Genomic DNA, 12080 nt, shown 5'->3' with positions numbered 1-12080 from the left:
AGGGAGAAGGAATGCAAAATTAACTCAGAGATAATGGCCATGTTCACCACAGATTAAGAGATACAGAGGAATGGAAATCCAAGAAAAGGTTAACAAAGAACAGTGCAGAAACTTTGATCATATGTATCAACTGCCAGCCTCTAATTTGAGGTACAAATTCAGGGTTTAATTATTGAGGCAAATTAAATGTATTTTAACCGCAAGGATTCTTCTGCTGCTTTTTTGTGACTTTTTGTGCAAGGTCCTCAGATATTGTGCATTGCATGAACCACAGGTTAATCCTCCTGGAGTTATTCTAGGCAGGGTATCTAGAATTACCCACGTTTCTTCATTTCACAACCTATATAACTGCATTGGCTGCAACAATGTTAACATCACAATATTCTTACCAAAGTCTGAAAGATCAAAGCTTGTCTTCATTTCTCAGATTGCAGATTTTCTTTTGTTTTTTTTCTTATTTATTTTGCAGTATGTGCTGTTCTTTATGAACAGAGATAAAATGAAGGGAGATACAGACAGAATAAAGGATCAAGGAGGAAAAATCAGAAGAAAACCTATAGTAGAACATGAGGAACAAAAAATCCATAAGAAATAAGGAAAACACGGGCAATAGAGCAAAACTATTTGTAATGGAACGGACAGTTCTCTTACTGATAAAGTGCTTTCTCTCTACTACAAATCCACTGAAGTTTGGTAGGTTCTCAGGCAAATAATTTTTCTGTAATCTGTCAGTATAGCCTATAGAACATGTTGACATGCTAATTTCATGGAGCTTTCCAGCAGTATTTTAGATTTTAGGAGAATTTTTTTGGTTGTTGTTTTTGTGCTTCAACCAACTCTGCTGGTTATATATTACACTCTGTTGCACAGTTAAAGAAGGATATATGTTTATTACCTTGATTTGGCTGTCAAGATTCAATTTCTAGTGTCACTGGTTTGCCGCACAAGCATCTATTGGGAGGCTGGAAATGACATACCTTGTTTTGCAGCATTGTTTAATGAGGCTGCTCTGTGTTAATAAAGAAGTAATAACTTCCTAAACTTGGACATTTCCTATGTTATTTTCTAGTATTTTGTTTTGAATGGCATTGGTTTGTAACACAAAGGCCAGACGTCCATTGTTATCGATTTAAGGCTTTGTTTCCTAATTTTACATTTTCTTTTTTAAAGATGTTTCACTTGTGTTTTATAATATGTCTACAATGAACCTCTTCTCTCTCCATCAGGCCTTCTGAAACACCAGTTAGTGCTGCACACGTATCTGAGATCCCAGGATGGAAGCACTACTTACCTGGCTGCCTTGAAGGCCCTGACCTGCATTCCAGTGAGGCGGCATGGAAGTGCACTGGTGTCAGCAATCACCAATACCCATAAGACAGACCTTCCTCCCACTGTGTCACCACAGAAGGTAAGGAATTGTATGGGCACCCAGTTCTTAATTCAAGGTGTGGCAATTTATGCTTCACTGCTGGGCTTCAGTCCTCAGGCAAAATGAGCACAGAACACAGCTTGAGAATCTTGGTCTGGAGGAGCTCCCAAACAGGAGCAACAGCCAAATTGTATCAACAGAGTCATCTCAGATTTACTTTGTTGAGAATCCAAACTAAAATCAAATGTTATTGATAAAAATCTTTGTCTCAACACTTCAGCTACCCAGAGACCTAAGGCTCACTTTAAGTGTAGTGGCTGTCTCACACCAAAGGTCCTTTAAGTACAATTTCCCACCAAATGTTAAAGAATAACCACTCTGTATGTGCTGCTTTCTAAATCTGTAAAATGGAAATCCACCACTGAACACCTGTTTTCTCTCATTACATTAAGAAACTACATTCATTTCAAAAAATGGAGCCACATAACACAATGTGTCCAGCTTGTTGTGTTGCATACTGCTGCTGTGAATAGTAGATCCAAGCCAGCAAAGAAAACACTTCAGCTGTTTCAGAGGTGAAAGAGCAGAGCATCTGGACAGTGAATTGTGGCAGAAAACCTAAAAATGAACCAAAATAAAATTCCAGCCAAAGTAAGTGCATATGTACTCAGAGGAGTACTTCAAATAGGTTTTGAATGTTATTTGAATACAATCGTGAAGATTGATTGCTCCTTTGACTGGAAAGTTAAAAGTATTGTGCACTGGGCCCTTGAAAAAAAATTAATTATGTAACAAATAATAGGTTCCACCTCTGTATTTGTTTACGTGCACAGAAAGAGGATGCTACACAGCAAGTTCCCCCTTTTCCGAGGGAATAAAGGCTGAGCAGCCATGGGAACAGCTGGGGCAGAGGGAGGAAATGAGATACACGAGTTCCTAGAAGATGTAAAGCAGAGACCTAAGTTTAAGGATAAAGAGAGGTAGTATCTCCTTCACAAGGAATTTCCTGCCAAGATGAAGACAGTATTTTTTAAGCATTTTGGCATTCTAGAGCATTCTGAAGCACCATGAATCTTGCCGAGTGTGCACTCTCAACAGGTAAAAACAAAACAGGGAGGAAAGAAAATCTGCTGCACTGTGTATAATCTTCCTTTACATGGGGCCAGAAATATTTGACATTTCTGCTTACAGTTTAGGTGATGTGGAAAATATAAAACATTTATTTAAAATACTTGGACCTGACAAGCTTTAATGAGACACAAGCACTAACTTTACAAGTATCTTGTGGCAATGGAGAAATTACGTTCTCCCAGTATCACAACCACCTTTTCAGCACACTCATGTTGTAAACCTTTGCTCTGGGTTTTCAGCTCTGTTTATAACAGGCATCTAAATCCCACAATGCCCATACTATGTTAAGCTGATATTAGGATTGCATTCCTAGGTAATGCAGCTTCTTTGCTAAAAGACACCAGAGTGCCAAACCTAAGTTTAAAGATCTGAATGCAGTTATTAATGTTTTACTAAAGATTATGAGTGTTTTCCATTACTGTAGTGTAACAGGAAAGAAAACACTGAGTATTTGTTACATAAACCCATACAACTGCCTTTTTTGGCATATTTATTCCAGCATTAAATAGATCAGCCATTTACCATATAGTAGGTTACAACAATGGCAATAAAATCTAACTACTATTTTTTTAAACATATTAACCCCATTAGATGCTTTTCTGCCACTACCACTCTCTCATTTCAGTTTCCTATCTTGTTTTTCCCTGTACCAACTAACTGCTAACAAAATTCTGCCCACACCATGGGCATGGATAGATGTTCTGTTTTAGTTTTTGCTACGGGTAAATCATAATCCTGTATCCTATCAGTAGTCCTTGCTCTTCACCACTTCAAAGCCTATTTGAAAAGATATTTTTTCCTTTTAATTCCCCTCTATCATTTGAACTCATTTTTGCTTAGAACTTACTGTTACTTGGAAATAATAATTTTAAAGATGAAAATCATTTTCAAAGAGAAACTCAAAGGAAGGTATCATGAAACCACATTTCATATATTAAGCAACCATTAAGGCCAGTTTTTACTGGCATTTCTGAGTGCCAGTCTCTAATCTGCTATGAGAATAGTCAAGTCTCATGATACCCACCTCTATCTCATGCATGGTATAGCTGCACACTTCAAAGTGTGACTAGCCATGCCTCTGTTGCTTCTAAAATCTACTACTGTTATGGTCAATGACTTTTTCCACATATAGTTGGCTATTGTGCTGCATCTCCCACAGATCTGGAGCATATGACATACATGGAAAGTGTGAACCTGATCAAAGCTGATACTAACTTCCAGATCAGCTGCAGATTTTCAGTGTCCCTTTGCAAATGTGGTCTCTGCTTCATGAGCACATCAAAAGGTTTTGCAAACGGTGTCTAACTTGAGACTGAAGACTGGTCTCCTCTGTGTTATTTCATTGCCACCGCACAACCCAATGTTTTTGTCTGCAAAGGGAAATATTTCATTACCTTCTAACATTCATGAAGGTGTCACTATTTAGTCATCAAGACCACAATGGGTTGAAAATTCTTACAGAACTTTTGCTTACATTTAAAGACTGGTATTTAACCTTCTGTGAGTTCATCCTTGGACAGGTTGCTTAGCAGAGAAATAGTGCCACTGATACCCTGCATTCTGCTCTCTCTTTTGCTGTTGGTAGGCCTATTACTTGCTTATTTTAAGCCAGAAGGCTCCAATTAAGAGCAGGGCCATAGAGAAATATACAGCACAAGATGAAGTCTGACCTGGAGGGTTTGCCCCCTGAATGGGTAAGACAGAAAAAATGGGATATGAAAGGACCATAACTATGCCTCCTTTCTAAGTGGGGAAATAAGCCATGCTGGAGATCACAAAAGAAGCCGAGCTCAGAAGTCAATCCAGATGTCTTAGCACAAGTTAAGAGATTGCACAAGTTTCTTGGGCAGTTTAGTAGATAGATGAGTGACTTAGAGAAGTCGAGTCTGACCTTATAAAAATTGGCAGCAAGATAGTAAAAAGAACAACGGGATGAAAACACTTTACACAAGTAAAATTCTAACAGATTTTGCAGATAGAACTCATAAAAGGATGCAGGTGCTATATATACAAGCAGAACAAGGAAGGTAACCTCACACTAAATCTTCATAGCTAGCACACAGCAGGTTTAATGTCACTGTTACTTCTGAAGGCTTCGTAATTCCTTAAAGGAAATGTATTTCCCCTTGTCTGGTTTTTAATATCATGCAGCTTGTTTGGGAACCTTTAACTGTACCAAAATAAGCATTTAATTCAAACTATAATTAATTGTAATTATTTCTGTCAAGATTTCCTGACGTTTTTGAGAAAAAAAATCAGGTCCCCATTGACCAAAAGCCTTGCTAAGTTACTTAAGCCATAAGACTCTCTCCCTTCATACCATTCTTCCCATGGGGAAATTCTAAAATCCTACCTCTAAATATGCCTTGTGAGTTCGTTCTATGGACTAATGGTTCTATTTTCACTAAAATTTCAACAATTTCAGTCCACCAAAGATTTTTCTTATCATGAAGGCAAACGGTTTTCCACTTTCAGCTTGCCAGTGCAAAGAGGCAAGAGACAACTGTGAAGACAATTTTGGCAAAAACAAAAAAAACCTGAAATTTAAAGTTAGATTGATACATGCTTTCTCCAAAGACATGGAAATTTTGCCATTTTTAGCAGTTCTATTTAAAACAGGAACTGCAATGAGTATTTTAGGCTCCTGGATGCCTGCAGTCAGGGCTAGGGAAAAACACAGCTATTCATGTAAGCAGATGTCCCTCCCTATAAACCAGAAGGCATCACCTTGAGTATATTGTCTTGTGTTTTCAAATCATAGAAATAATTATGAGCAAATGTAAAATCCCAATTTTTCCAAGTTACAAACTAGAAATATTGCTGAGGTGTTCCTCTGTTGTATTCAGGCTTTTACTAATGCTCTTTTGTGTGTGAGGAGTTTCTGTATTTGCCAAGGAGGGTAATCAGCTTTCCCTGAACAATTTTTGTCAGTCTCCATCTCTATCAAGTGCCAAATGGAATGCAAGGTTAAAATGAAATTAAACACATGTTTACCAAGGTCAGTATTAGAAAGGCAGTCATCTCTATACAACACACTTCTGTCTAATACACTATTGAGAAACTTGTTTCTGTGCTATTATTCATTAAAAGTGTCGAGTTGAGCAGCAACTACTGTACATGGCATCACAGAAGCCTTAAGTTTTACTGCACTCCCTAGAATCAGTGACATTCTAGAACTACACCAGGAGGATTCCCACAAAATACATTTTCCCCAAAAGCGTGACACATTTTTGTTCTGAGTAACTCAGAACTGGGCTGAGGAAGAGATTCACTTCATAAATATATGTTTCTTTCAATTTCCATTGTGGAGGGGAAAATAAACAAAGAATTCTTTAGCACATTGCCTTCTAACAAGAAATTTTTACATTATTCACAGGGAAGCAATTGGATGACTCGCACAGGATACTCCCTGCAGTTCTCTAATACAAATAGCTGTCTAAGTGCTAGATTCCACAATGCTTGATAACATCTTTGGAAGTGGTTCCACTCTTCTCCACGATGATACACGTCCTGTTTCTAGATTACGACCACACAATTAAAGCTCTCTTCCTGAGCCACTGCATGGCTGACCTATTTTCTATACAGACTTAGCTGAAACAATCAATGGGCATAGCCATGCGTGAAGTGCAAGGCATAGCCAAACCATCCCAAGGGATGGTTCTGGACAGCTCTGTGTCCCATAGCCCCATGCAGGGATGCAAGTCCCCAGGCATTTTTCCTCTTGCCTTAGGGCAGAGGAAAAGTGGCCTTGTCACTCAAGTATCGACAGCACAGCATTGTGTTCACAGGCAGATACATATGCACAGGAAGTACAGACAGGGGGGCTCTCACGAAAGAAATACCCTCTCAGAAATACCACATAAGGTCACAGCTTGGTTATCATCTGGGCTTAGTGCACTCCCTGTAAGGAATTACCCTCCTGGGGTTGACTTGCAGGAAGGGGCTGGTTTGAATGCTTCTACTAGCAGGGCACCGTTCTCTTGGAGCAGCTACTTCGAGTGTGAATAGTGAATATGCAAGAAGAAAATCAATTCACAAATTGACATTAAGTAATACAAAGGAACTAATTTAAAGAGTCAGAGCAGTAAAATCAAGAAGAATGTGTACCACAATACTGCCAAGTTCAAGTAGCTGGGAGGGTGCTTAAAAGTAGCAGTGAAGGTTTGAACCATGGAAGGGGGTATTTGAATCAAATGAGAATGTCAGTTAAAATACAACTAAATCTCAATTAAATCTGAAAGCAGTAATATTCTTAGCAAGGGCACCTATTCCAGTTAACAAAACTATCATGTAATAGGAAATATGAACGAAAAACAAGTGGAAGTGAATATCACAAAATACTGTGCTCTGATAGGGTGGGATTCTCTCAAAGACTGAAGGCCTGTGTAGGCCCTAAAGCTCGCAGAGGTGCTTGGGGTCTGAATCAAGGAACAGGACTTGGTGAGGTCTCTCTGTGGTGAAGTAAAATTAATCCCCAGAGATGATATTTTCTCTGACTTAGGTCATGAAGCAGCAGAACAACTGAGAACAGTGAAACGTGCACTCCTACAAAAAGGGAGAAGATGTCAGTTTGCTCTAGACACCACATGTACAAAAACATGTGTGGTGAGCCACTTCCTAGCACTGACCTGCCATCACCCAAGTAGGACAACCAAAAAAATGGAAGAACAGCATATTACCAAATGAGCTGCAGTCAATACCTACGGTACAAGTAAAAGTCTTAATTACAGATATTAACACGTTTTTTTTTCCAATTGTCTCAAAGCAGGTGAATCTATAAACAAAAACCTTACAGAAAATCTGCTGTTTCTAGCAAAGTTTGCTGCCTTTATTAGAAAAAATTAATTTGTTGTTTACATCATAGCTAGAAGCCTTAGTCAATTTAACCACATGCTTAAAACCTATTGTAATTTTAAAATCAAATAGATACTAACATTCTGCCCTGAACAGTGTTGCTTTCTTGAACAAAAACCTATGCCCTGAACTGACTTAAAAATATATTATGTTTAATGATAAACTTGAATCTCTACTTGTCATACAACTATTCATGCAAAACATGCTGAATATACATCATACATACATCATACAGCCATATCTCAAAAGGTGAAGACAAGCTAGAAAGAATATTCAAAATAATGTCAAATATAAGATTTGGCCTAATTTAATATCAAATGCTAAAAATCTTAATTGAAATGGTAAACATCTACATAAATGCAGTAAATTTTAAAAGACATGTAGACAATAAAGGTCTTTAAAAAGTAAATAAAAAAGTACAAAATGTGCAAGGAATTGCAGGAAAAAAACTCTAATGGCAGCTCTCCAATGGCTCAAACTTCATTTGCTAATAAAATGTGCAAGCTGAAACGTAATGATTACAACATTATAACAAAATACTTCAAATTATGTCCTGTAGTTTCCAAAAACTCTTTTAAAATAATATTTCTTTTTACCTATACTAAACTTTTCTTAAATGAATAAGGTTCTATAAAGAAAAATTAAAACCTGTTGCTAGTCTACAAAGTAGCTACAAAATACAGCCAGTACCTCCTAACACATATTTCCTTGTCGATAATTTAGGACATTGCATATGCTTGCTTAGACTCCTGAGGGGCTTGATTTTTAGTTTTTGAGGATTTTTTAAAGTACAATAAAATTTACAGTAGTTTTTGTTGAACAAGTCTTTCCAATTAAAAGGAAAATAGCTGTGTTTGCCATAAACTCGCTCTTGGCTTCTTGGATTGCTTATTTTGAGTCTCGGTTGGTTTTTTTTAGAATTTTAAACAGATGGCATTCATACTCAAAATAACAGTGATATTTTATCTTTTAGGGCACGACATAACCAGGTTTTGACTGCTACTGATATTTGGCATATTAGATTTTATTATCAACTCTTACTTATGTTTTCATTTCACTATGGGATCTGTTTTGAAACAGACTGTCACAGAAGGCTAAGGACAGATTTTTTAAAGAAAGCATTAATCACAATAAGACAAATATACACAACCTTAGCACTTACTTTTATGGACACTAACTTTGACTTCTCATTTTCAGTGTTTCATCAAAAACTTGATTAATTTAAGTGAGTACTCAGCAAGTGAGCCAATGGGAGAGAGGAGGTGAGACTTTGGTCAGACATTTTATTGACATCAAATAAGGGTAAAAAAACCACTGTAGAACTAAATTCCTTACCTTCTCCTCCAATGTTTGCCTCCTGATCTTTCATTGTCATGACTCATAATAGCTGCAAGTAACATATTTCCACAGGAAAAGAAGTACAACCAGGAAATCTCAATATGTGCTTTCCTTCTTTCTCCTTCCATACTTTTCCTGCCTGCTTTGGATGAACATGATTTCAGCAAATGTTTTTTTTTTTTGAGAATGGGGAGCACAAATTTTTTATATCAATGCTACAGTACTCCTCATGCTTCCTTACAATCACCTGGTTCATTTAAGGTTCTTGCTACTGGCAAAGTGAGGAGAACAGTCATCAGAACGTATGGCCATATATAGCACCCCAAAGCAACACAATCCAAGCAAGAAACGTCTCTACAATTCTCCTCCCTACAAAGAGAACATTTGTAACACATTTAAACACATTCTCTGGATGCTTGAATTGCTTATCTTCTCTGATTAATTATGTAAAATAGTCTGTTACAGGAATCTCTTCCCAGTACACGCTGTCACCACCTTTTGTTCCTGACCCTAGAAAAGTAATAGAACCATTTATATGATTTAAAGTGTATGTTTCCTTATGACTACGTTTTGTAGTTTGGAAACAAATCACCTTAATTCTAACAACAAGAAAAGGGAGTGGCTCCATTGGGAGTTTTGTCTTACAAAAAATTCTAAGATTAGACCACTTCCAAGTAAGTAAAACACTTTGTTCTATTTATACAAATATAATTAAACTCTTACACTTGCTATGAAAAATTCCTCTGTTACATTTTTCTGTAGCTCTGTATTCTCAGACTACGTACTGGAAAATCTAAATGAATAAAAATTTCTGTTTTCCTACTAGTATTCCAAATAGTAAATGTCTGACCATTTGTCTTTAGACCAACCTACATGCAGCACAGTGTAACCTGTAGTCCAATGGAAGTGAAAAGCCCAAATACAGCATTACAGACACACTGCATCCTTGCTTATGACTTTTTCCTGTTAAATCATCCTTCGAACTTAGAAAGCCTTCTTACTACATCCAGAGAATAAGTAACCAGCTCTGAAAATAGAGCCATTTTAGAAGCAGCATTAGATCAAGCTTGAGACAGGACATAAGATGTATATAAAACATATAAAAGCACTCCTTTATATATGAGAGAAGAGCTTTTCAAGCATCTCATGATTATAGATAGGGATGATTTTATAAAGAGAATACTAAATGTAGGCTAGTAATGGTCACTGAGCTTTAGCCACAGAAACAACTCTATTCACTCAAAAAAGGGGATTACAAGCCTAAAGTCTTGATAAAATGGAAAGAAGAGGGGAGCTAAGAAAATTGACTGAAAAACTGCTAATCATCATGAATGCAACACAGGTTGGGGGTTCATTTATTCTTCCTAGGAAGAAGAAATAATTGGAATAGCAGATGCAGAGATGAAGTTATTGTTAGAGCATCAAGTATGTGATGAAATGTATCAGGTTTGTGTCTAATTCATGAGGTGGAATAATACAAATTGCTTTGAAAACCGAGTAAGAAACCTTACCTAAGCATAACGCAGTAGCAGCAGCCTGAATGGGTTGAATTAGCTTGACGGGTACCAGCGGTTTGTGAATTCTTAGAAAGCCTCACAATGCACAAAGGCCGCCGGAGTAGCCCTCGTGGCTGGAGCCCCGAGCGGGCTCCCCGAGCGCTTCCAGCCCCGAACCGAGCCTGTTTCGCTCACGCCCATATCTGGCTCGGGGCACGGCGCGAACGGGGCTCGGGGCGCTGAGGGGAGAGGGCTTCCCGCGCCCCCCCGCCCGCTCCCGGGGCTCAGCACCGATCACCGCCCGGCCGGAGAGAGCCCCGGCCCCGGCCCCGGCCCCGGCCGCGCCCCAAGCGCCCCGCGGCCACGGCCGGGCGCCCCGTCCCAGCGCTGTCCAGGGTCCCCGCCGCCCCTCGCCGCGCCCCGGGCGCCGCTCGCTCGCTCGCTCCCTCCCTCCCTGCCTGCCTCCGTCACTCACCATGGCGCGGGGTGCCCGCGGCCGCAGCCCCGCCGAGGGGCTCTGGGCAGGCGCCGCTGCCGCTCCCCGGCGCCGCCAAGGTGTATTTGGGGAGCGGGCGCGGCGCGGCGGCGGCGGGGCCCGGCGGGAGGGGCCTTCCCGCGGGCCCAATCAGGGCGGCGGCGGGGCGGGGGCGGTGGCCGGGGGCGGTGCGATGGCCCCGCCGGGCCGGCCCGGGCCGGGTAGAGCCGCGCACGCCCCGCCGAGCGCGGCCGGCGCGGAGCGGCCCCTGCGCGGGAACTGGCGGAGGCGCGGGGCGCCGGGGGCTGCCGGCGGGACACGGGCTCCCCGATAGCCCCGGGCCCGCCAGTGCCCTCTCGCCTTGCGGCACCGCACGCTTTAGATGTGGAGAAATGTCAGTCTGCGCAGTCGGGAGCTTCTGTCTGCGGCTTCCGCGCGAGTAGGAACCTGTGTCATCGGGGGCAAGGCGCTGTAGTTACTGACGTCCTTTGCATAGAAGTATCCTTCGACATACCCTTCTGTTTGGAAACGTGTGCTGCCATATTTGTTTTATTCGCATTTTCTCTACCACGGCTTTGATTTACTTGTTGCTAGTGTTATTCCGCACAATATGTGATATATAGCTTTTTAACTGTAGCCTTGGAGTGCTACTATTTAACCTAATAGTTAAGCAATGAACGAAGAGGAGCACCGTTCCAGATAAGCACAGAAAAAACCAAAGCATTTACACAACATCATCATATCAGGTGGCCAACTTCAATTTAGAACACAAATTCATAGAACTCTCCTTGTAGAGTTGGCTTGGTCTGAAATTACGTTCCGAATTCTTGCATGACGCCAGAATGATAAGTCCACAAATTTTAAATCATTACCAAAGCATTTTCATGGTATTTTCACTGGATGGAACCAATGGATAGTTTAGAAGCCTTGGATAATAAATAGTTTTGTTGGGCTTGGGCAATTAACAGTGACTGAGTTCACAATAGGAACAGTTGCCTTATCGAGTCACATGGAAGTAAACAGAAGATTTCACCAGGAAAAATAGCTGTTGTAAGCTGAATGATGAGTTTGGAGGAGCACCATACCTACACAGCAGGAGAAGAAGGGGTGTTGTTTCTTGTGGCTCACTCGATGTTGTACCTTAACAAGCTTGTGTGGAAGCGAGTGTCAAAATCAACCAAAACAAAAGTGACACATCTCCAACTGGGTTTGAACAGATCAGCTTTACACAAGAGAGGGTACCAAACTCAAGGTTTTGTTGCCTCCCTGACTGTCAGAACTGAAAGATGGCTTAATAAATATATCTGCTTCACACCATGCTTCCTTGCCTGCCGTGTTAAAAGAAGAGAAATCCGTCAGCTAAAGTGATTAATTCCTCCAACCACCAGTTAGACAACTGAAAATAATCTGCCAAAGC

General features: G+C 40.3%; 1 protein-coding gene across 2 annotated transcripts in view; it reads right to left on the bottom strand.

Moving 5' to 3' along the window:
- The window catches only part of GUCY1A1 (guanylate cyclase 1 soluble subunit alpha 1), a 37645-nt gene extending 26883 nt beyond the window's left edge, over positions 1–10762 (bottom strand). The window contains exon 1 of one of the 2 annotated variants that reach the window (XM_032109301.1): positions 10664–10762. The gene's annotated coding sequence lies outside the window, so the exon portion shown is untranslated. Of the gene's footprint in view, positions 1–10203; positions 10222–10663 lie in introns of those variants that run through there. The other variant, XM_032109302.1, reaches the window with a different exon arrangement.
- Positions 10763–12080: the final 1318 nt, after the last annotated feature.

This window comes from Corvus moneduloides, chromosome 5 (genome assembly GCF_009650955.1).
Source record: "Corvus moneduloides isolate bCorMon1 chromosome 5, bCorMon1.pri, whole genome shotgun sequence".
NCBI lineage: Eukaryota > Metazoa > Chordata > Aves > Passeriformes > Corvidae > Corvus > Corvus moneduloides.
Note: the sequence above shows the minus strand (reverse complement) of the source record. Positions and strands in the feature narration are given on the sequence as shown.